The sequence below is a fragment of the Papio anubis genome, chromosome 10 (assembly GCF_008728515.1).
Source record: "Papio anubis isolate 15944 chromosome 10, Panubis1.0, whole genome shotgun sequence".
Taxonomy (NCBI): Eukaryota; Metazoa; Chordata; class Mammalia; order Primates; family Cercopithecidae; genus Papio; species Papio anubis.
In genome coordinates this window covers 16,640,587-16,665,197 of record NC_044985.1, presented here as the reverse complement: position 1 = coordinate 16,665,197, position 24,611 = coordinate 16,640,587, and the positions used below count along the sequence as shown (strand labels likewise).

At 41.9% G+C, this 24,611-nt stretch overlaps 1 long non-coding RNA gene and 1 other non-coding gene across 3 annotated transcripts; both read right to left on the bottom strand.

Moving 5' to 3' along the window:
• Positions 1-10,375: 10,375 nt before the first annotated feature.
• Positions 10,376-21,665, bottom strand: LOC103877279. 2 transcript variants are annotated; one of them, XR_004176494.1, is made up of 4 exons: positions 21,619-21,665; positions 18,851-18,944; positions 15,978-16,113; positions 10,376-10,423 (listed from the first exon to the last, which is right to left on the bottom strand). It is a non-coding gene; the product is annotated as an uncharacterized LOC103877279 (long non-coding RNA). The 2 variants fall into 2 exon arrangements; XR_636916.4 differs by lacking the exon at positions 10,376-10,423 and adding an exon at positions 13,933-15,398.
• Positions 21,666-23,741: 2,076 nt separating this feature from the next.
• On the bottom strand, positions 23,742-23,845 carry LOC116269334. Its single transcript, XR_004176808.1, has one exon. It is a non-coding gene; the product is annotated as a small nucleolar RNA U13 (small nucleolar RNA).
• Positions 23,846-24,611: the final 766 nt, after the last annotated feature.

The window sequence follows — 24,611 nt, the reverse complement described above, 5'->3', positions numbered from 1 at the left end:
TATATCAGGATCTGGCCCTACAGTGGAGAGACATAAAATTTGGGATGGGTAGGATCAATTTAGAGGGAAGTTATTAGGAACCCAATTTTATCTAATGTCTATGCTTTGTTCTCCAAACCAGCCCTTTCAGTAATAGAACTGGGCTTTCTTTTTTCTCCAAGCTGTCTAATTCTTCTGTTCACTTCCGAAGTGGCTTTGAAATCAAAGGATTGATAGGAAATTATTACTTCTATAGAAACAAAGAATCCCCAAATCCTAGTGGCTAAAACAACAAAGATTTATTTCTCACTCCTGATACAAGTTCACTGGGGGTCCGATCATGTGCTTTGACTATGAGTTGCCACACAGTGGGAGTTTAAATTTTTTTTTTTTTGTGAGACAGATTCTCGCTCTGTTGCCCAGGCTGGAGTGCCATGGCATGATCTTGGCTCACTGCAACCTCTGCCTCCCAGGTTCAAGTGATTCTCCTGCCTCAGCCTCCTGAGTCACTGGGATTACACGTGACCATCACCATGCCTGGCTAATTTTTGTAATTTTGTAGAGATGGAGTTTCACCATGTTGGCCAGGCTGGTCTTGAACTCCTGACCTCAGGTGATCCACCGGCCTCAGCCTCCCAAAGTGTGGGATTACAGGCGCTCACCACTGTGCCTGGCCCTTTTTTTTTAAGAGTTCTTAAAGACCAATTTCAAGTGTTAGCACCTCTGAGTAAGATTTTATTAGAAAATAGAAGTAGAAGCAATTTTCAGATTTGAATCCTGGGATGTAATTACAAGGACTGTGCCAGAGTAGTGTTTTTAAACTTAACGCTTTCTATCGGGGAGCCACATTTATAATAAACAGCAAAAAGAATTATCATCAACAACTGAATAGGCCTTTTCACATCCCCCAGATTTGCTGAGAATTATTTTTGGGAATACTTAATTCAGAGCTTTTCTTTCAGGGTGTTGGCACTTTCCCTTTTTGGATATGAGTTATACAAGACTAACCTCTATTATTTCTGGATTACATGTCAGTGATGGAAAATGAATTGAGTGCTTTGAGGGGGAAAGAAATCATTACCAGAAAAATGAATAGACCGATTGTACTGGATTACTAAAAGTCGGGGCTCTGGAAAGATCTTTGGTTTGATTTTCCGGGAAACGTATCTTCTTGGATACTCTTCAGAGTTGTGATAAATTCCTCCAGCAGCAGGTGGGAGGTAGGCCTATTTATACCACACTTTCTCCTGGTCCTGGGCTTCCTAGGCTGACTTCAAAGAGAGGCCTTTTCTTTGCTGTGTGGTATTTAAAGAAAAAAACTGCTTTGAACTCTCAGATATCGGGCATTTTGGGAACAGTCAACAGCCAGCCAGATTTACATGTTTATCACTTTTGCCAGAGGATGCAGAAAATTTTTTCCCTCACTCAGTGAACAATGGTATGTATCTGTTCCATAGGTATGTACTATGTGCCAGATAGTACTGTGTACTGATGATACAACAATGATCAAGTCTGATACAGTTCTTACCTAACAGAGCTCTCAGTTATGGATCAGGGAGGTGGATCTAGACAGGTAAACAGCTTACAATTCAGGGTGAGAAATGCCATGATAAGGACATACCAGATGCTGTGGGAATCATGCAGATAACAGAAAACCAAACACCACATGTTCTCACTCATAAGTGGGAGTTGCACAATGAGAACACATGGACACAGGGAGAGAAACATCACACACCAGGGCCTGTTGGTGGGTGGGGGGCTGGGGGAGGGAGAGCATTAGGAGAAATACCTAATGTAGATGACGGGTTGATGGGTGCAGCAAACCACCATGGCATGTGTATACCTGTGTAACAAACCTGTACATTGTGCACATGTATCCCAGAACTTAAAGTATAATAAAAGGCAAAGAAAAGAAAAGGAGATCAGAGAAGACTTCCTTAAAGAAGTGACTCATAATTGTGATCTGAGGGATCGTAAGTCATAACCAGAGGAAGAGAGGGTGAGCAAAGGCCCTGAGAGTGGAGACAGCGCGGCATATTTGAAGGACTGAAGGTAGAAAGTATGTGTGTAGGTGAGGGGAAAAGACACTGTTTTTAGGGAATTGTTGAATAGGAAAGGAATATGGTGTGAAGTTAAAGTGTAAGCAAGTACAAGGTCCTGCAATGTCTGGAAAAACCTGTTAGGACTCGCAGCCTCTATCCTCAGGGAAAGTCACTGAATTACTTTTAGCAGACAGGATGCATAATTGAACGTAGGTTTCTGGAAACCACTTTGATTGTTCTGTTGCCAATGGATTAGAAGCGACAAAGTCTGGAGATAGGAGTTGGAAAGACCAATGGAGGGGCTATGGAGGCATCCAGGTGAGAGATGGTGGTAGCCTTGAGACTATACATTGGCAGTGAAAGGCACAGACTGGGTAGATTTGAGAAAAGTTTAAAGGTAGAATTGACAAGACTTGGTGACAGACATGATATAGATGGTGTAGGAAAGGGAGGAATCTAGCATGATACTGAAAAGGCTCAAGGTTCTGGCTTGGCAGTGAGATCATTTAATAAGACAGGAAACCCAGGAGAAAGAGCAGACTGGGAGGTTAAGATCATGAATTCAATTTGGGGCATGTTGATTTGAGGTATTTATTAGAGGCTGTTGATGACCCACTCATATCCCCTTGACCAACCATTGAAGCGAGTGGCAAAATTGCCCAGTGGCTGAAACAATGGACTATGGATGCAGTCAATGCATGTTATAAATCATAGTTCTTTCAATTAACTAGCTGTGGGTCATGGTACATCTTCTCTTATCTGTTTCCTCCTCTATAAATTGGAGACAGTCACTACCTCATGGGGTTGCTATACATACTAAATACCTGTATGTATAATATAATTTCCCATGTAAACTCCATCATCAAGCAACATCTGAACTCTACATAGCAGAAGGCTGTTCTCTCCTTGTCCACTAAGCACTTGCTATTTGTGTTTGCAGTTATAGCACAGGTATTCTCATATCAGTATCATCTTTATTGACAAAAGCCCTCAGCAGCAGTGTATTAGTTTCCTATTGCTGCTGCAACAAATGAGCACAAACTTAGTGACATAAACCAACACAAATTTATTACCCTGTAGTTCTGGAGGTCAGAAGTTTGAATTGGGTTTCGTGGAGCTAAAATCAAGGTGTTGGCAGGACTACATTCCTTCTGGTGGAGGCTCTGGGGGAGAATCTGGTTTTTTGCCTTTTTCTTTTCCAATTTCTGCATTTCTTAGCTTGTGGCTCCTTTCCTCCATCTTCAAAGACAGAAGGTAGCATCTTCAAATCTCTTTCTGCCTTACTCTTTGGGCTCCCTCTTCTACTAAAAGGATCCTTGTGATTACACTGGGCCCATGCAGATAATCCAGGATAATCTCCTTATCTTAAAGTCAGCTCGTTAGGAACCTTAATTCCATGTGCAACCTTAATTCCTCCTTGCTATGTGTGTTAGTCCACTTGTATTGCTATAAAGGAATACCTGAGACTGGCTAATTTATAAAGAAAAGAGGTTCATTTGGGCTCTGCAGGTTATACAGGAAGTATGATGTAGGCACTGGTTTCTGGTGAGGGCCTCAGAACCTTCCAATCATGGCAGAAGATAAAGGGGAGCAGGAGTGTCACATGGCAAGACAGAGAGGGAGCAAGAGAGGAAGGGGAGGTGCCAGGCTCTTTTAAACAACCAGCTCTCGCAGAAACTACCAGAATGAGAGCTCACTTATTACCATGGGGTGGGTACCAAGCCATTCATAAAGAATCAGCCCCTATAATTCAAACACCTTCCACCAGATCCCATCTCCAACACTGGGGATCACATTTCCATATGAGATTTGGAGAGACAGGCATCCAAACTACATCACTATGTAACATAACATATTCATAGGCTCTGGGGACTTAGGGATTCTTTTTTATTCATAGCTCCATTTTTCATACTGTCTTATCATTGCGTTGTGTCACCCTCTGCTAGGACTGACATTTCCAAATCTTGTGATATTCTTGCACATAATACATGTTGTGCAATAAAAATAGATCTGGCCTGAAAGCAGTAGTGATGATTTTTATTTTATTATTCATAATTTATATGAGAAACACAAAACTCAAACTTTCAAGTGATATAGTAAATAGGTGGTACAAAAGAAATATCCACAGGACTTTTTCCCCAGTCTTCCTAACAATGACAAGATAGCAGCTGGAAGATTATGAGAAAGCAATAAATATTAAACACCAATGGAAACAGTGGCTGTCTAAAGGCACCCAGAGCACACAGTCAATCTTTACTAATGATTCCTCTCCAGACCTGAAGTTCTCTGTTGGCACTACCCCTATAAAGCTTTAATGAGCTCTATTCCACTCTGACCTGGGAAGGAAGGGAGAAGTAAGAAAGGGAAGCAGAAATGTAGTGTCATAAATATGAACAAAGACCCCAGAGTATGAGAAGAGCAACCTCAACCACCCACCCAACCATCCTCTAGTACAAGAGGCCAATTCATACAGGGGCCACAGCCCAGGCTGCCAGGCTGACCTGTGCCAAAAGAGACGTTACCTGAAGGCCGCTGAGTGGTCCCAGCTGGCCGCAGCCTGAAACACTTCTTAATCTGTCTGTCTCTAAGTAGAAAAGTCAAATAAAGTCACTAATACCTCTGCAATAAATAGTTTACAAGATTGATCAGCAGATTAGCAAAGGATCCAAGAGAATGGGACCTCAGCCTAGCAAAGAAGCAGGCAAAGTTCCCCAAAGGTCTGTTGCAGGTCATCCTGGGCAGAGTAAAGGAACTGAGCACCAAAAGCATTTAAACAACTTCCTGGAACCCCCCACATCCTCATTTTCAGATACATAAAATTGGCATTAATGACCTATCATACGAAAATAGCTTCTACTTTCTGAATATGAATTAAACATCAGACCTGGTACACTAGGTACATTATACTTATTATCACTAGTTCACTGGGTTCCTTTCAGCACCTACAATTAACAGAGAGAGCCAATTGCAGTGGCTCACGCCTATAATCCCAGCACTTTGGGAGGGCAAGGCAGGCAGATCACCTGAGGTCAGGAGTTCAAGACCAGCCTGACTAACATGGTGAAACCCCATCTCTACTAAAAATACAAAAATTAGTCGGGCATGGTGGTGGGCTCCTGTAGTCCCAGCTACTTGGGAGGCAGAGGCATGAGAACTGCTTGAACCTGGGGGTGCTGAGGTTGCAGTGAGCTGAGATGGTGCCACTGCATTGCAGCCTGGGCGAAAAAGTAAGACTCCATCTCAACAACAACAACAACAACAACAACAACAACCACCACCACCACCACCATAGAGGGATCTGATGCCAGAGAAGTTCAGTTACTTACCTAAGGGCACACAGTTGATACATTTCACGGCTGGGATTCAAATTCAAGATGTCTGACTCCAGAGCCCTACCTTTCAATCAGGAAGTACCTTATATAGTCTTTTCCACAGGATGGTTTCTTCCTCAGTGGGAGAATGATTTAAATCATCAGCTCATCATGTCCTACGACAAGTGGCTTTTTCTAGGTTTATTTGGGACAAATGCATAAACTAAAAGCTATGCAAGAATATCAGCAAGGGAAATAAATGAATGAGAGCTAGGTATATTGCTCCATTCTGCATCTCCAGAAAGGGTTAACTTTTGGCAGTTTAGCTGAGATGTAGGAGAACAGATGTGTAATACTTTGTATCAACAAATATTTAGTGATGCCAGAAACAAAGATGGCTTCTGGTATTTCACACCTAGCCTTCAGGAAGGCCTGTTAGACTTGATTTTCCTCTCTGCCTTGGAGAGACACGAAGTTGCTAAGCTACCATGGGGAAGGCAACTTCCGCTGTAATTGCTTTCCCAGTTTTCATACTGCCCTAGAATTTTTAGTTTTCCACTTTTGCTGAATCATTTTCACACCAGCACCTAGGACAATGACAATGAACTGTAAAAGCATGTCACTGGGTACGTCAGGACCATCCACCAAAGTCTAATTAGCTGGTGCTTTCACATGGGAGAGTACTTACTGTCCATAGCCACTGTGTTCTTGTAAAAATAGGCTAGACTTACTCTCTCGCTCTTTCTGAAAGAAGTAGGGAGAGGATTAGGGTTATTGTGTTGAAAGAGAACAGGATAATAACGGCCACCAAATCAAATCACAAGCAAAACCTTGTTGATACAACTCTATTTTGGTTTTTTTATTTGCTTTTTAAATTTTTTATTTTAAATATTATTATATAGTGATTTTGAGTTTTTGAATTTTATTTATTTATTTTGAGACAGGATCTCGCTCTGTCACCCAGGCTGGAGTGCAGTGGCACGATCTCGGCTCACTGCAACCTCCGCTTCCCAGCTTTAAGCGTTTCTCCTGCCTCAGCCTCCCCAGTACCTGGGAGTACAGGCACATGCCACCACGCCCGGCTAATTTAATGGCTGATGAATGTATCATCATCCTTAACCTCTTAAAAGTTAATTTTTTTTTAATTGAGATATAATTTATATACCATAAAATTAACCACTTTACCTTGGTTTTGAAAAAGAAGAAATCGATCACGTGATAATCCTCACCCTATAAAAAGATAACCTTTAAGCTGGAAACAGATTTCTGAACATGCCATGTTTGTCTAACTTTCTCTGGCTTCCTGCCCCTTGTTCTTCTGCCTTTGCAGAAAAAAAATCAAATTATTTCTATATTTGGAGAATTGTTCAGTACAAGTTCCTTCTCCATCTGCTTGCACTCATGTTATTAACAAATGTTCACTCTTTTCTATTGATTTCATATTGGCTCTCTAACATTCTACACAGCTTTTTTATTAATTAATTTTTTAAAGATAGGAATACTTGTATTTTGCACAAAACACAAAGTGGAATACTGAGGTAAGTCTCCCTTACCCTGTCTCTCCCAGCAACTCAGTTCCTTTCCGAGACCAAAATTTTCTCAACTTTCTTAGGCATCATTAGAGAGCTATTCTATTCATTTACAAATATATACATATACCAATGTATACAAATATATGTATATAAACATATATAGAAGCATACAAATATATGTGTATATGTGCATATAAAATATAAATAGGTACATAAAATCAATGCATATACATACATACACATATACATTTTCCTACACACAAATGAGGGCATATTCTACCAAATGTTCTATGCTTTACTTTTTTCTGTTAATAATAACCCTATTCTTGGGATTCTTTCCAGAAAAGTACATTTATAGGAGTCTATTGTGTCCATTTTACTATATTTTAGAAGTATATAATAATTTACTGAAAACCATCAAATTACTGGCTGGGTGCAGTGGCTCACGCCTGTAATCCTAGCACTTTGGGAGGCCAAGGAGGGCAGATCGCGAGGTCAGCAGTTCGAGACCATCCTAGCCAACATGGTGAAACTCCGTCTCTACTAAAAATACAAAGATTAGCCAGGCATGGTGGCGGGTGCCTGTAATCCAAGCTACTCCGGAGGCTGAGGCAGGAGAATCACTTGAACCTGGGAGGCAGAGGTTGCAGTGAGCTGAGATCACACCACTGCACTCCAGCCTGGTGACAGAGGGAGAGTCCATCTCAAAAAAAAAAAAAAAAAAAAAAAAAAAAAAAAAAACCTATCCCATTACTGTCATGTACATTGTTTCCAAACTGCCCTTACAATGTCTTACAAAGTTCCAGAACAGTTGCAGGCTCATGTGTAACTTCCGACCTCAAGTCATCTGCCCACCTCGGCCTCCCAAAGTGCTGAAATTACAGGTGTGTGTCACCGTGCCCAGCCTGCTGCCCTTACAATGAATACACAATTTTATTAAAACCATTTCACACATATGAAACCAACTCTGTAAGCCAATTACTTATAAGTGGAATTTTTGATCAAAAAGTATGTACGTTTCTGCTTTTGAAGGGTATTGCCAAACTATCCTTCAGGGAAATTGCATCAATGTGCACTCTGTTAGCAGTGGAGCGCGGTGTTTCTACATAGTCTACTACGTGTACTTAGTAACTATTGTAACATAATTTCAGACTAACTAATAATAAATATTCAATGAGTAATATCAGGAAATTAGCATTAATGGTTTCTCAATCTTTATTTTCATGACATTAACATTTTTGAAGAGTGCTGGCCAGTTACTTCAAAGAATAGCCTTCAATTTGGGCCTGTTTTTTTCTTTAAAACAAAGAACCAGAGGGGGTGGGGTAGCATAAAAAAACAAAACAAACAAAGAAACAACAAAGAACCAAGTGCTGGTGGGGGGCGGTGGCTCATGCCTGTAATCCCAGCACTTTGGGAGGCCGAGGAGGGTGGATCAACTGAGGTCAGGAGTTTGAGGCCAGCCTGTCCAACATAGTGAAACCCCATCTCTACCAAAAATACAAAAATTAGCTGAGCATGGTGGCCTGTGCCTGTAGTCCCAGCTACTTGGGAGGTTGGGGAAGGAGAATCACTTGAACCCAGGAGGTAAAGGTTGCAGTGAGATGAGATCATGCCACTGCACTCCTGCCTGGGCGACAGAGCGAGACTCTGTCTCAAAAAAAAAAAAAAAAACTAAATAAAAAGAACCAGCTGCAAAAACTCAAAGCAGAAAAACAAAGAACATTTGCAAGGCATAAAAAAGAAAAAGCAAAGGCGGGGCGTGGTGGCTCACGCCTGTAATCCCAGCACTTTGGGAGGCCGAGGCAGGCAGATCAGGAGGTCAGGAGATCCAAACACGGTGAAACCCCGTCTCTACTAAAACTACAAAAATTAGCCGGACGTGGTGGCACGTGCCTGTAGTCCCAGCTACTAGGGAGGCTGAGGCAGGAGAATCGCTTGAATCCGGGAGGCAGAGGTTGCAGTGAGCAGTGAGATCACGCCACCGCACTCCAGCCTGGGGCAACAGAGCGAGACTCTGTCTTAAAAAAAAAAAAAAAAAGAAAAAGAAAAAAGAAAAAGCAAAGGCCAGGTGTGGCGGCTCATACCTGTAATCCCAGCACTTTGGGAGGCCGAGGTGGGCGGATCACCTGAGGTTGGGAGGTCGAGACCAGCCTGACCAACATGGAAAAACCCTGTCTCTTACTAAAAATGCAAAATTGGTGGGGTGTGGTGTGACACGCCTATAATCCCGACTACTCCAGCTGAGGCAGGACAATCGCTTGAACCCGGGAGGCAGAGGTTGCGATGAGCTGAGATCAGGCCATTGCACTCCAGCCTGGGCAACAAGAGTGAAACTCTATCTCAAAAAAAAAAAAAAGAAAAAACAAAGAAAAATAAATGTTAGAAATAACAGTTTGTTTTTTTAAAGACTATTTAGTATTTTTCTTAACACTTATGCCAGATATTGAGTTACGCATTTTGCACAGTGGCAGTAGCTAGCATTATTACGCAAGACAAAGTGCTAAGCACCTTGTACGCATTGTCTCATTTAATCCTCAAAAATTCTTTCAAGTTCTCCATATTATGGATAAGTAAACTGTGGTACAGAGAGGTGGAATTGTTTGCCTCAGGTCACAGAATTGGTTCTCTTCCTCTTCCTCTTCTCTTCCTTCCCTGTCCTTCCCTTTCTTTCTTTTCAAGTTACAAAAGTTATGCATGATTATTATAATAAATTAACATAACTCAGAAGGGGAGAAAGTAAACATGGAGTGCCCTAGCCCCTCTCCAGTGTCCCACACCAGAGGTGACCTCTTTTAACAATTGGCGGGCGCAGTGGCTCACACCTATAATCCCAACACTATGAAAGGCAGAGGTGGGTGGATTGCTTGAGCGCAGGCATTCCAGACCCGCCTGGGCAACATGGCAACGCCTGTCTCTATGCACACACACAAAAGCCCAGCACGGTGGATCATGCCTATAATCCCAGCACTTTGGGAGGCTAAGGCAGGCAGATAACTTGAGCCCAGGAGTTCGACAGCCTGGGCAACATGGAGAAACCCTATCTCTATTTAAAAAAAAAAAAAAATTAGTTAGGTGTGGTGGCACGCACCTGTAGTCCCAGCTACTTGGGAGACTGAGGTGGGGGTATCACTTTAGCCCAGGAGGTTGAGGCTGCAGTGAGCCAAGATCTTGCCACTGCACTCCAGCCTGGGTAACAGAGTGAGACCCTGTCTCAAAAAAAAAAAAAAAAAAAAAAAAAAAAAAAAAAAAATCATGAGAAACAGAAGCTTAGAGAGAGAGAGAGGCTGGGCGTGGTGGCTCACGCCTATAATCCCAGCACTTTGGAAGGTCGAGGTGGGCAGATTACCTAAGATCTTGAGTTCAAAACCAGCCTGGTTAACATGGTGAAACTCCATCTCTACTAAAAATACAATAATTACCTGGGCGTGATGGCACAAGCCTGTAATCACAGCTACTCGGGAGGCTGAGGCACAAGAATCACTTGAACCTTGGAGGCAGAGGTTGCAGTGAGCCGAGACCGTGCCACCGCACTCCAGCCTGGGCAACAGAGTGAAATCTGTCTCAAAAAAAAAAAAAAAGAGAGAGAGAGAGAGAAAGAGAGAGTGAACGAGAACAAACAACTGTGCATGTTTATTTCCAGACCGTTTTCAACTAGAATCAAGAATCCGATCTGAATCCAAAGCCCTTCTTGATAATGAATATTCGCTGTCACCCTCCATATGCAAATAGCAAAGTTATATTATTATATGTATACTATAAAACAAAATGACTCTTCAAACTGTTTTATCATTTTATCTTTTTTTTTTTTTTAGAGACAGGGTCTCACTATGTTGCCCAGGTTGGTCTCAAACTTCTGGGCTCAAACAATCCTCCCACCTCAGTCTCCCAAAATGCTGGAATTACAGGTGTGAGCCACCACACCTGGACTTGAGGTTTTGATATATGTATCAAAACATATTGATACATATATCAATATGTGATTGTAAAATGATCACCACAACAAAGTTAATCGACATATCCATCACCTCACATAGTTACCATTTTCGTGACTCACTGCAGCCTCGACTTCCTGCACTCAGGTAATCCTCCCACCTCAGTCTCCCCAGTAGCTGGGACCATAGGTGCCTGCCACCATGCCTGGCTAATTTTGTAATTTTTGTGGAGATAGGTTTTCGTCATGTTGCCCAGGCTGGTCTCCAACTCCTAGGCTCCAAAGATCTGCCCTCCTCAGTCTCCCGAAGTGCTGGGATTACAGGCTTGAGTCACTGCACCCGACCTCTTCTTTCTTTTCTAACTTCTTGAATTGTACATTGAATGCTTAATTGACTTATCTTTAATTTAATTTCTTTTTGATGTAAACACATTTTAAGGCTCTATCACTCAAGATGAAACTTTAGCTGAGGGTGGCAAAAAGCAGATTTCCTGGGTCTGGATCCCAGCTCTTCACTACTAGCTACAAGACCTTGGGCGAGTTATTTTATTGCTCTGTGCCTTGGTTTTTCCTTCTTGTTCAAGTCACTTATTCTTTGTCCTTATTATGTTTTAAATACTTGATCCATCATTGTCTGATGTGCATGTGTTAATTCTCCCAGTTTGAGAATTAACATATTCCAGGACTTTTTTTTTTTTTTTTTTTTTTTTTAGTGCATACAAGTACATGATGATTCTATCCTTTTGGTGAACTGTTCCTTATCATAGTGTTAATCCCTCTTGATTCTTTTTTTTTTTTTAGACAGAGTCTCGCTCTGTCTTCCAGGCTGGAGTTCAGTGGCGCAATCTCAGTTCACTGCCACCATCACCTCCCGGGTTCAAGCAATTCTCTTGCCTCAGTCTCCCGAGTAGCTGGGACTACAGGCACATGCCACCATGCCCAGCTAATTTTTTGTATTTTTAGTAGAGACAAGGTATCACCATATTAGCCAGGATGGTCTGGATCTCTTGACCTTGTGATCTGCCCGCCTCGGCCTCCCGAAGTGCTGGGATTACAGGTGTGAGCCACCATACCCGGCCCCCTCTTTATTCTTAATAATGCTTTTTTATCTTAAATTATATTTTTGCAAATATTAGCATTTTTATACCAGGTTTCTTTTGTTTGGAATAGATGTTGACAGGTTTATATTTTTTCATATCTTCGTTTTCAAAGACACCCAGTTTCATTCCTGCATCCCCTGACCCCCAGTCCATTATTCTTTTTCTCCTGTCTCAATATGTCTCAGGTCCACCTTCTTTCAAGATTCAACAGAAGTCACTCTTCACTTTGAGGGTCTCCCAGCAACTCAATCTATTGTGATTGCTTCCTCTTCTGAGTGCTCAGCGTCCACAGTACTCATCTGATCCTTAAAATCTTAAAAGTATGCTATCTTGGTTTTGTGTTGATATCTATCCCGGAAGTTCTTTGAAAGCTACAATATGAATTATATCTCTTCTGCAGACTACTCCAGAATTACTTTACTAGGGGGGCTAGTGGTACAATCTGATTGGGAAGGCAGTGCCTACGGGACTTGTCTTGAAACTGCACTTGCATAGCAGACATTTCATTTTATTTGCAGTGATAGAGGGTGGGTGTTTGGGAAGAGGTAAGCTAATGCCCCCATATGCCACTCTGTCAGCTGTCACTGACCTCTACTGGCTTGCCTGTGATAGTGGTTTCCAACAAATTTAGCTGCTCTTCAAAATCGCCATGGGAGTAAGGTTTTTTTTAAGTACTCATTTTCAGATCTCCCTCCAGAGCCACTGAGTCAGAATCTCTTGAGTGGTGCTTGGGAACCTAGTGTTTAAGGAGCTCTGTTCAAATTCAAGACATCTAAGCACCTAGTCCGTAGGCAGTAACTGCTTGTAAATACACGATGGGTACCAAGTCGGGAAACAGAAAAGCTTTAATTGACATTACATTATAATGTATAAGAAAGTGATATCTGTTTCCAAACTCCCATTGCTACAAATGGTTTAGTGTAAGATAAGCTCTATTCAATCCAATTTAGTAAGCATTTCTATATGAAAGAGGCATGTAATAATAACAAAAGTAATATCTGACATCCACTGAACACCTAATATGCGCCAGCACTTCGTCGAATGTTGTATGCACACCGTCTCATTTATTACTCACCAGGCTTCTCTGTGTGCCCTATAATCAGGGTCAACTTATCCATTAGGCTCAGTAGGCACTATGTCTAGGGTCCATGATACTATTAGAGGCTCGTAAAAATGTTTTTGTTCATTTTAGCATCAGAAAGGAAAAAAAAAAAGAAAATAATCCCTGATGAATTATATTAGTCTTTATACCAACACAGTCACAATATATAATTGGTGATCATTTTCATGGAGAAAGAGGCCTATGAAGGCAAAAGTGCCTTGGGGCTCTGAAAGTCATAATGCAACCTTCACCATAAGCATTCCCATTTAACAGAATATAAATTAATGTCTAAATTCAGTGACAGATCTAGATTGTGTGGGGCCTGGGGCTTTTACAATTTAAATGATCTTCTTAAGGAAAATAATGCAAAATTATAAATAAAAATTAGGTACACAGTCTTGGAGGGGACTGTCCAAGTAAGGGGCCCTCAAGGGTAAGCCTCCTTAGCAATATGGCCTATCCGCCCTTGCCTAAATGTCTTTGGGCCTAAAGAAAGCCAGGGAAGGAATCAGTGTAAACCAGGGCATATCAGCAAAGGACTCAAGGAGGAAATGGGACTTTGCAGTATGACTGTGAGTTGGGCACCCTGAGTGCAAACCCTGGGGGCTGAGTGTGAGCATAACATGTTTAGGGGAAAGCAGAGAACTCACCCAACTGTCTGGGGTAGGGAGAGGATCCAGGGTTCCCTAAGGAAAGTGAGGCCTGTTTTGTATATATTTATTTATTTATTTATTTATTTATTTATTTATTTATAAGACAGGGTCTCACTCTGTCAACTGGCGGGATGCAGTGGTGCAATCACGTTTCACTGCAGCCTTGACCTCTCAGGCTCAAACAATCCTCCCACCTCAGCCTCCTAAGTAGTTGGGACTACAAGTGGCTAGTTTGTTTGTTTTTTTTTTAATTTTTAATTTTTTGTAGACACGGGGTCTCCCTATGTTGCCCATGCTGGTCTTGAACTCCTGGACTCAAGCAGTTCTCCAGCCTTGGCCTCCCAAAGTACTGGGATTACAGGTGTGAGCACCGTGCCTGTTGGTGCCTGTTTTAAATACCAGGATGGAAAGACCACTGGGAATCCTTATACTTGCTCTTGGGTCTTACGTCATTACGTAATAGTAGGGCAGGACTCTTGGGAGGGTCAGGAAGAGGCACAGAGGTCTAATTGGAGGATTAATCTGGGTGTGTTTTAATAAGCACCTGAAATTATGGTTGGCTGGGAGGAGGGAAGAGAAAAAAAATGAGTAAGCATCAACAAGGTTCAGTCAAGTAGACAATGAGGACTACAGGGGAAGAAGAGTCAGCCGTCATTTATACATTTTGAGCCTGGATCACTGAAGGAACGGTGTGGGATTGCCAGAAATGTAGAGACTGGTTACATTGGTTCTAGAGAAGTTAAATCCAACAAAATAATCACCACAGAGAGGCATCCTGAACTAACTTGACCAGACCCGCTGGCCTTAGCCTTTGCTGTTGTTTTCCAATTGCCAATGCCCCATCTGATTGAAACACTTTTTTCTCAGTTGTGTTAGCAGCATTAAGACATTACAGTCAGGTTGGCCTCCTCTTCTTGCTGGCTAGGAAGCTATGGTGTTATTATATATATATATATACACACACACACACACATACACATTTCTGTCCACAGTTCCTAGACCATATCTCCCAGAGCCCTCGTTACAATCTTTCATTATAAGGTTGGGTGTGTTAGGCCTCAGGAGCAGATTGAGAAAACAGAATCTCTCTGACCTTTTCGTGCCCTTCTTTCACCTTCCCCAAGACAGGACTCTAAACTTACCCCACCTTTCTGACTACGGGTCTTAAGATCCTCTCCGGAGATGGTCCTGCCCTATAAGCCGGGGGAAGGAATGCTGGCATCATGAAGCTTCCATAAAAACCCAAGAGGACTGGATTCAGGGAGCTTCCAGATAGTTGAACACATGGAGGTTCCTGGACAGTGGCGACCCAGGGAGGGGATGGGAGTTCCACGCCTCTCTCCCCATACCTCACCCTATGCATCTCTCCATCTGTGTCCTTTGTAAAGTCCTTTATAACAAACCAGTAAACTTAAGTGTTTTCCTGAGTTCTGTGAGCTGCTCTAGCAAATTAACCCAACACAAAGAGAAGGTGTGGGAACCCCAACTTGAAGCTGGTTGGTCGGAAGTTCCAGAGGCCCAGATTTGCAACGGGTGTCTGTGGAATGGGCAGTTTTGGGGACTAAGCCCCAAACCAATAGAATCTGATGCTATCTCCAGGTAGATGGTGTCAGAATTGAACTGGAGGACATCCAGCTGGTGTCTGCTGCTACGTGAGTCAGGAAATTCCCCACATATTTAGTCAAAGAAGTCTTCTTCCGTGTTGCTGATTGTTGCTGTGGTTGCTGATTGTTGCCAAGAGGAAACTGGGTTTGAGAGAATTTTTGAAACAGAAGCACTTTGCCTTTAACACGGCTTTTGTTAAACACCGTCATTAGATTAGTTATAATTCAACTCCCAGAGTTACAACCCTCTCCACTGCCTTTCCAGGCGAGCAGCCAGAGGACTAGTCACAACGAAATAGAAAGAGGAGAAGGGATTTGAGAGGGCATTACAGAGGTATAAAAATTGGAGGCCGGGAGCGGTGGCTCATGCCTGTAATCTCAGCACTTTGGGACGCCGAGGTGGGCGGATCAGCTGAGGTCAGGAGTTTGAAACCAGCTTGGCCAACATGGTGAAACCCCGTTATTACTAAAAATACCAAAAATTAGCCAGGCATAGCAGCGGGCGCCTGTAATCCCAACTCCTCAGGAGGCTGAGACAGGAGAATCACTTGAACCTGGGAGGCGGAGGTTGCAGTAAGCTGAGATTGTTCCACTGCACTCCAGCCTGGGCAACAAGAGCTAAACTCTGTCTCAATAAATAAATAAATAAATAAATAAGAAAGGGACTGGAAATGAGAAAGAGAAAGGAGTCTAACAATCATTTGAAAAATCTTTACATACCTGTCAGGCTCTGGGCTTGGAACAAAAGCCATTAATGACAGAGATGCAGTCAGTACCCCAAGGGTATCTGAGATTTCCAGGATGGGTGTTTGTGGGAAAGTGCTGGAGTCAAGTGCCGCATTAGGAACAACATGTTCTAGAGAGTGGGGAGGCAGATGGTAAATTTAATTTTATCCATGTAAAATTTGGCATTCTGAAAATGTAAAGTGGAGATGTCCTGTACGCAGTTATAAACATGGGAAAGAAGGTCAACAGAAAAGTCAAGGCAAGAGACAGATGTTTTAGAGTCTATCTGTTGGCATAAAGTTTATGAGGCCAACATGAAGGAGGCGGAGGTTGCAGTGAGCCGAGATGGCACCATTGCATTCCAGCCTGGGCGACAGAGCAAGACTCCATCTCAAAAAAAAGGTTTACAAAAATTGACTATGTCTTATGTCTCGAAGTGAGTCAACGAACACCACAGTCATTATTATATAGACCGGGGTGATGGTAGGACAAGTGGAGGCTCCTAACAGAGCTACAGATTCTTCAAACATCAAGGAATTGGGGCCAGGCAGAGTGGCTCATGCCTGTAATCCCAGCACTTTGGGAGGCTGAGACAGGTGGATCAACTGAGGTCAGGAGTTCGAGACTAGACTGGCCAACATGGTGAAACCCTGTCTCTGCTAGAAATACAAAAATTAATCGGGCATGGTGGCGCATGCCTGTAATCCCAGCTACTCGGGAGGCTGAGGCAGGAACATCACTTGAACCTGGGCGGTGGAGGTTGCAGTGAGCCGAGATCGTGCCATTGCACTCCAACCTGGGCGACAAGAGCGAAACTCCATCTCAAAAAATCAATCAATCAATCAATCCATCCATCCATCAAGGAATTATACAGAAATGGTGAAAGAAAGGAAAAAAGTTAGATTGGTGAACAAAGTGCAAAGAAGTCAGCAAAACGAGGAGGAGGCTCAAAACCAGAACTTGCCTTTTGGGATATGAATTTCTCTGTAAGGAATCCTCTCCCTGTGCCCCCATAGCAATCCACAGGAAGTGGAGAACATTTTGCCTTTTCCCCCTGTGCCGCCCCAGGTTGCAGTCAGTGCTTCCCATTGCAGAGCCTACCAGGTTGCCAGGGACCATGGGAGCTGGAAAATGCTAGTTCCTTTTTATAGAGAAGAGTAAAGAAGAGTTAACGCACAGAGGGGTTAACTATCTTTTTGTTCCTGATTTGTAACTCTATTATATTGTGATAAGGGAATGTGATCTATATAATAATGACTGTGGTGTTTGTTGACTCACTTTAAGACATAAGACATAGTCAATTTTTGCAAAAAAAATTTTTTTTTTTTTTGAAATGGAGTCTTGCTCTGTCACCCAGGCTGGAATGCAATGGCGCAATCTCGGCTCACTGCAACCTCCACCTCCCAGGTTAAGCTATTCTCCTGCCTCAGCCTCCTGAGTAGCTGGGACTACAGGCATGTGCCACCACTCCTGGTTAATTTTTTATTTTTAGTCGAGGTGAGGTTTCACCATGTTGGCCAGGCTGGTCTCAAACGCCTGACCTCAAGTGGTCCGCCTGCCTCGGCCTCCCAAAGTGCTGGGATGACAGGTGTGAGCCACCACGCCCAGCCAATTTTTGTAAATGTTCTAAGTGTTGTTGTGTATTCTTTATTTGTGTGTGTGTGTGTGTGTGTAGTGTTCCACATATTTCCATAAGATTTGGATCATTAATTGTGTTATTTGCACAATAAAAATAAATCTTTTTGAGTCAAATGACTATTTTGTCTGCATGAAGTCAGTTTTTGAAAGAGTTTTTTACCAGCCCGGCTCAGTGGCTCATGCCTGTAATCCCAGCACTTTGGGAGCCCGAGGCGGGCAGATCACCTGAGGTCGGGAGTTTGAGACCAGCCTGACCAACATGGAGAAACCCCGTCTCTACTAAAAATACAACATTAGTCGGGTGTGGTGGCGCATGCCTGTAATCCCAGCTACTCAGGAAGCTGAGGCAGGAGAATCGCTTGCACCTGGGAGGCGGAGGTTGCAGTCAGCCCAGATAGCACCATTGCACTCCAGTCTGGGCAACAAGAGTGAAACTCCATCTCAAAAAAAAAAAAAAAAAAAAAAAGATATTTTTAAAAATCTCTCATTATGATTATGGATTTATCAAATTCATATGTCATTTATATGGAGAATAGTCTATAAAGGAACATTAATGGAAATAGTTGGAAGGATGGTGCAGTGGTCTGGGTGAGACATGGTGGTAGCTTGGCCTGAGATGGTAAGAATGTGGAGAGAAAGGGAAAGAAAACAATTAATCCTGATTATTAGGTTTCTGGTGTGGACAACTGACTTCATGGTTGGTGGTACCAGTTACCAAACGGCATGCCACTGACCAATGTTTTTCCTTGAGCAGATTACATAAACTCTCTGGATTCTATTTTCTTATTTATAAAAATGGGTATAACAATAGATTGTATTTCATAGTGTCACTGTGATGGTGAAAAGAGTTAATATATGTAAAGTTCTTAGCACAATATTTAAGTCATTGTTCAATATATGCTTTTGTTATTACCAATTAGGATATAGTTAAAGGAGGAAAGCTTTGGGTTTGTTCGAGGTGGGAAATGAAGTTTGTCTACGGGGGCTCATGATGTGTAAGTTGTTTTATAAGTTATCTGTCAGTAAAGAGGGTCTGAGCCATCTTCACAAATGCCGCCAGGGCTGAAAGAGAATGGAAGTGAGAGAAGACCACCGGAAAGTCAAAGGTAACTTTCAAGAAGTGGCAGAATGCAGGAAAGATTTTCTTAAGGTTGGGAAGGTAAATAATGGTTTCAGGCCAAGAATGAGAAGACGTTTCACAAAGAGATGAAATACCTGATTCTACTTACTTTCCTGTTTATTTTTGTTTTTTCAGTGTCGTGGTGTGATTGATTCTGGGTATGGAAGCCAGCCATCCCCAAAAGGCTGCAGGAGAGCACAACTCTGGAAAAAAATGACGGCAATTAACAGAGTAGCAGGAACTTGCAGAACAACAGTAACTTACCTCAAGTGTGATTTATCATATGATTAGTAAACAGATTACGCTAGCGACAGTTGTTAAGAAGTCTGTTTTAAATTTTTGGTGCAAAAGGAAAAAGTGATTAACTTGACAAAGATTCATAAGCACATATGTTTCCAGCTCTGAGTTGTGGGGCAAAATGAAAACTGAAGTTGTGAATTCTATAGTATTCACTGCCTTGGCAGATTTCAGTGTGAGATTATGCGTGACTACACCCCTCCCACAAGTTTACACAGGCTTAGGAATTTTCTTATTAAGGCTGTTATGCAACCTGCATTTTAGCAAGGGCATACAAACGCATGGAAAGAATATTCCCATACACAAATCTCTTGTTAACTTTTGTTTTTGTTTCTGAGACAGAGTCTCGCTCTATCGCCCAGGCTGGAGTACAATGGTGTGATCTCGGCTCACTGCCACCTCCGCCCCCAGGTTCAAGTGATTCTCATGCCTCAGTCTCCTGAGTAGCTGGGATTACAGGCATGTGCCACCATACCCGGCTAATTTTTGTATTTTTAGTAGAGACAGAGTTTCACCATGTTGGCTAGGCTGGTCTTGAAATCCTGACCTCAGTTGATCCACCCACGTTGGCATCCCAAAGTGCTAGGATTACAGGCATGATCCACCGTGCCCATCCCCCATACACAAATCTTGACTTATCTGTATCCCCCTTCACTGGGTTAGTGCTGAGTTGCTTTTTCTTTTCTATATTTTTAAGGAGAAAGACATTGCTTTAAGCCTACTATAATTGAAGCCATCTTTCATTAACCAGTTTTAGATCTATCACAAACAAATTATAAGCTAGATTCAATTATGAAGCCATTAACACACTTCCCATAAATGGAAAATGAAAAGCAAGCTTTGTGTAAAGGTAGGAGATTAACATACACTTTTATGTTGTTGACTTCCAGGAATCCCAGTTAAACTACCAGTAAATAGATATTTTAAGGCTTAAACCCAATAGATGGCGAGAGCTGAAGAAGGGACAATTTTGGAAGCTGGAAAACAGATGAATACATAGTGATAGAATGAGCAGATTTGAGAAGTTTAAATCTCATCAGGCAGAAGAGAAAACTAAAAACTAATCTGATTTATAGCATATCTGAAGACTTGGAAACTAATGGCAGCAGGTCCCTGAAGAAGTGAGGGTAAAAGGGATATGGACTAAATAAGGAGGATTGTTTGGAAGTATTCTTTAGGAGGAATTGGATTGGATCCCTAGCCTTCTCCCCAGATCTGTGCAGCATCCCAGAGACTGCACCTTCCTTAACTGGCAAAAGAGTGATAGCTTATTTTCAGAATGGAGTAAAATAGATGGTTCTACACTAGAAGAACACCAGTGCAGTTGAGTGTGAGAGAACTGTACTAAAAATAGAGGATTAAGTGAATTTATGCATATTAGCTTCTGGGATACCCCATACCATATCCATCTTTTCCTTCTCTGGGCCAAGAACACTGAAAGTTAGACCTTCACCCTCCAGGCAGGACATGGAGTCTTCTCTGGGAAATATGCTTGGTCCATTATGAAATACCTGACCTTGGAAAGATATTGACATCAGAAGTTCCCTCAGTAGACCCAGCCCACCCTGATGCTCTTACAGTGAAACCCACATCAGACCAGCCCAGCTCTCATATTCTCAGGGCTTCAGCATCTCACCCTTAAATATTATCAGATACAAAGATGATAAGATATGTGAGGAAAGCCTTTAACTCGGAAGATAGAAAATGAATAAAGAAAAAAAATTAATGTCAAGGAAATAAAGATAAAATAAAAGTCAAACATCTCACAAAGAGAAGCTACTATAACCACAAAACAAGAAAATAATTCTATGCAAAAATAAATAAGCAAATAAATAAATGGAACAAAACGCATACAGAAGGTCTTGAAAATTAAATATGTAGCAGAAAGGAATATTTTATTTTCTTTCTTTGTTTCTTTTTTTGAGACAGGATCCTTCTCAGTTACCCAGGCTGGAGTGCAATGGCATGATCATAGCTCACTGCAGCCTGGACCTCCTGGATTTAAGCAATCCTCCCACCTAAGCTCTCTGAGTAGCTGGGACTATAAGTACATTCCACTATGCCCGCCTAATTTTTTTTATGTTTTGTAGAAATGAGTCTCATTATGTTGCCTTAGTTGGTGTCAAACTCATGAGCTCAAGTGATCCTACAGCCACAGCCTCCCAAAGTGCTGGGATAATAGATGTGAGCCAATCCACCCGACTAGAAATTAATATTTTCAATAGAAAGTTCAGAATATAAAGTGGAGAATTTTTCCAGCAAAAAGAAAAGGGGATGGAAAATAGGAGATACAAATGTAAGACAATTAGGAAATTGGTCAAGGGTGTTAGCGTCTGACATGGTCTGGCTCTGTGTCCACACCCAAATCTCATCTTGTAGCTCCCATAATTCCCATGTGTTGTGGGAGGGAGCCAGTGGGAGACGCTGAATCATGGGGATGGGTCTTTCTCATGCTGTTCTTGTGATAGTGAATGGATCTCACGAGATCTGATGGTTTTAAAAAATGGGAGTTTCTCTGCACAAGCTCTTTTTTTTCTGCCTGCGTGCCATCCATGTAAGATGTGACTTGCTCCTCCTCACCTTCAGCCATGATTGTGAGGCCTCCTCAGCCATGTGGACCGTAAGTCCAATTAAACCTCTGTCTTTTGTGAATTGCCCAGTCTTGAGTACGTCTTTATCAGCAGCAGGAAAATGGACTAATAGAGCACCCAAAAGAAAAAAAAATGAAGAGAAGTTAATAATCTGAATTTCTAGACAGAAAAATGTATTAAGTGAATACAGTCTTAGGCTAATGCACACATTGTGAAATTTCAAGCATTGAAGGCAAAGAGAAGAGCCTGCAAGATTGTAGAAAGGGGAAAAATATACAGGTCATATACACAGGATCAGCAATTTATGAGAATAAAAATGTTCCCCAAAACTTAGTGAAAGGCAATTGTTCTGTAGTCATAATAAGAAGTAGCTATCAAAAACTGGTTTTAAACCCATGTAATCAATCAACACAATCCCCCTCAATGTACACACTTTTACAAGCCAACTCATCAGATCAGGTCTTCGTTTCTGAAAAACAGCCAGTGGTAGATGAACTCACTCCTGTAAAAACACCTTTGAGTGGTGAACAATCAATGAAGTTTCCCCGAAGGAATTGTGATTCTGCAAATGATAACATCCTACTGCAGTCTCTGAACTCCCTGAACTCATCATGCTTCCTCAAAACTCTAGTAGTCTGCTCTGTATGGAAAGACTGTTTCTGAGCATCATAGCTCTCACTGGAGCAAGGAGTAAATTCAGCTTTGTCCTTTTATTTCAGATACTAAGTGGTGATCTCATCATCTTTTGGCATAGACTTTTAACTTGTGAACAGGAGTACTGGCTACAAAGCAATGGAGAAAGGTTTTCAAAATGTTAAGAGAAAACAGTTAATGACCTAGAATTCTACTCCCAACCAAACTAGCACTTAAACATAAGAATCGAAAAAAATTTTTAAAAAAGACATTTTCAGACATGCAAGGTTTCATACAATTAATTTACTGCTCATGTACTCTTTCTTGGGAAGTCACTGAAGGAAACCAAGCAAGAGGAAGACGTGGATTACTAGAAATATGAGATCCAATACAGGAAAAAAGCAGAGGACAGCCCCAGGATGATGGTAAAGAGACATCCCAGCATGGTATCTGGTTCATGCTGCAGCTTGTATCAATTATTTTGTGCTGCATAACAAACCAACTCAAAACGCAATGGCTTAAAACAACCATCTATTTAGTTCATAATTTTGCTAGGCGGTTCTTCTGGCTGATCTTAGCTAGGCTCACTCATGCATCTGTGGTCAGTTGGCAGTTTAGCTGGGGCTGACTGGTTCCAGATGGCCTCAGTCAAATGTCTGACACGTGTCTCGGTGTTGGCTGCGGTGATGGGATGACTGGACTATGCTTCTCTCCTCATCAAGAAGGTGAGCCTAGTTCATCACATGACAGCAGAGGTCCAAGAGCCCAAACCACAGGGACTCTTCAAGCCTCTACTGTGTCATATTTCATTGGTCAAAGCAAGTCACATGGTCAAGGTCAGAGCCAAAGTAGAAAGTACACTCAGAGTCACAGAGCAAAGGAACACAAACACAAGAAAGGGAATCACTGCTATTGTTGCTGTTGCTGGCCTTCCTCTTTTTTTTTTTTTTTAAAGTAAGGATGAGGTCTTGTTTTTATGCCCAGGCTGGTCTAAAACTCCTGGGCTCAAGTGATTCACCCGCTATGGCCTCCCAAAATGTTGGGATTACAGATGTGCACCACCATGCCTGGCCTTATTTAATATTTAGTTTTTTATTAGCTGTTTCCCCTAACAGAATGTAAAGTCCCATGTGGGCAGCCTTATTTGTCATATTTGTCCCCAAGTGCCGAAAACAGGGTCTGGTGCACAGGAACTACTAATCTGTTTCTTTAGAATAAATTAATAAAAACAAAAAATACACAGCGAAAGGAAAAAAAAAGCAACTCTTTATAGTGGCTGCTTTGGGAGAGGAATTGAGAACTTGTCAGGAGTGGAAGAGCAGGAGAAATGAACTAACTGTTACTTCTTTAGGTCCCCGTCTTCCAATCCCTACAGCTTTCAGGGTCCAAGTGGTGGTCTCCACAGCGTTGCACACCCACAGGGATCCATGAGAGTGAAGAAGGGAAATGTGAGAACTATTTATCTACGATTTCTTTTCATGTCAGATGGGCAAAGTGCTGACATTGTGGCAAGGTTTGAGGATGGCACATCCCACACTTGAATGTGAACACCGAATCATCATGCTTATGAACTGCAAAAGCATCAAAATATTTATGTTTGGTTTCTTCCTAAGAGAAAAAAGGCATTATTAATATTTAATTTATAGATTTTGAGTACATGCTTATAATTTATAAATTATATTCTAATGCATGCTCAGTGATTTTATTGACAAGAGTATGGAATCAAAGACATTTGGTCTGAAGAAGTTTAGTTACAGACTAATAGCCCATAGGTCTTGTAAATGGTGAACATGTTTGACTTGTCTTGTACTGTTTTAAAATGGTTTAAATAAAATCCAGAGATTTCACATAAAATTCCACAGTTCCGGCTGTTTTGGGGATGCTAGAGGAGCTGGCATTGCTGGTCCTGTGATTTGCTGGAGCTGGAGACCATGTGCACGTTTAGAAGTGTGTGGGTATGTGTGTGTTTGTGTGTGTACGTGTACTCTTGTGCACCAAGGTCTTCCTGATGGCTTCCTTTGGGTTCTCATATTCAGTTCACTTCACTAATTTATCAGCCTGGCCTTGCAGACATTTTAGTTTATTGCCCTTTTCTGACAGTTTCTCAACATCAGTCAAATCACTTGTGCCTGCTAGCAGTGAAAGTGATGAGATTTGCTAATAATGTAATTTTCTTTTTAAAGACTGATTTGAGAGCTACTGCTACCCTAACACTACACTTACATTCAGTCCTGGTGAGTAAGAATAACAGGGCATGTGTTGACACACCAGAAACCGGGCTTAACAGGGGAGTGTGTCCTTGTGAATCACCATTCCTCAGGTGTGTCCTGGCTGAAAGCAGGCTGACAA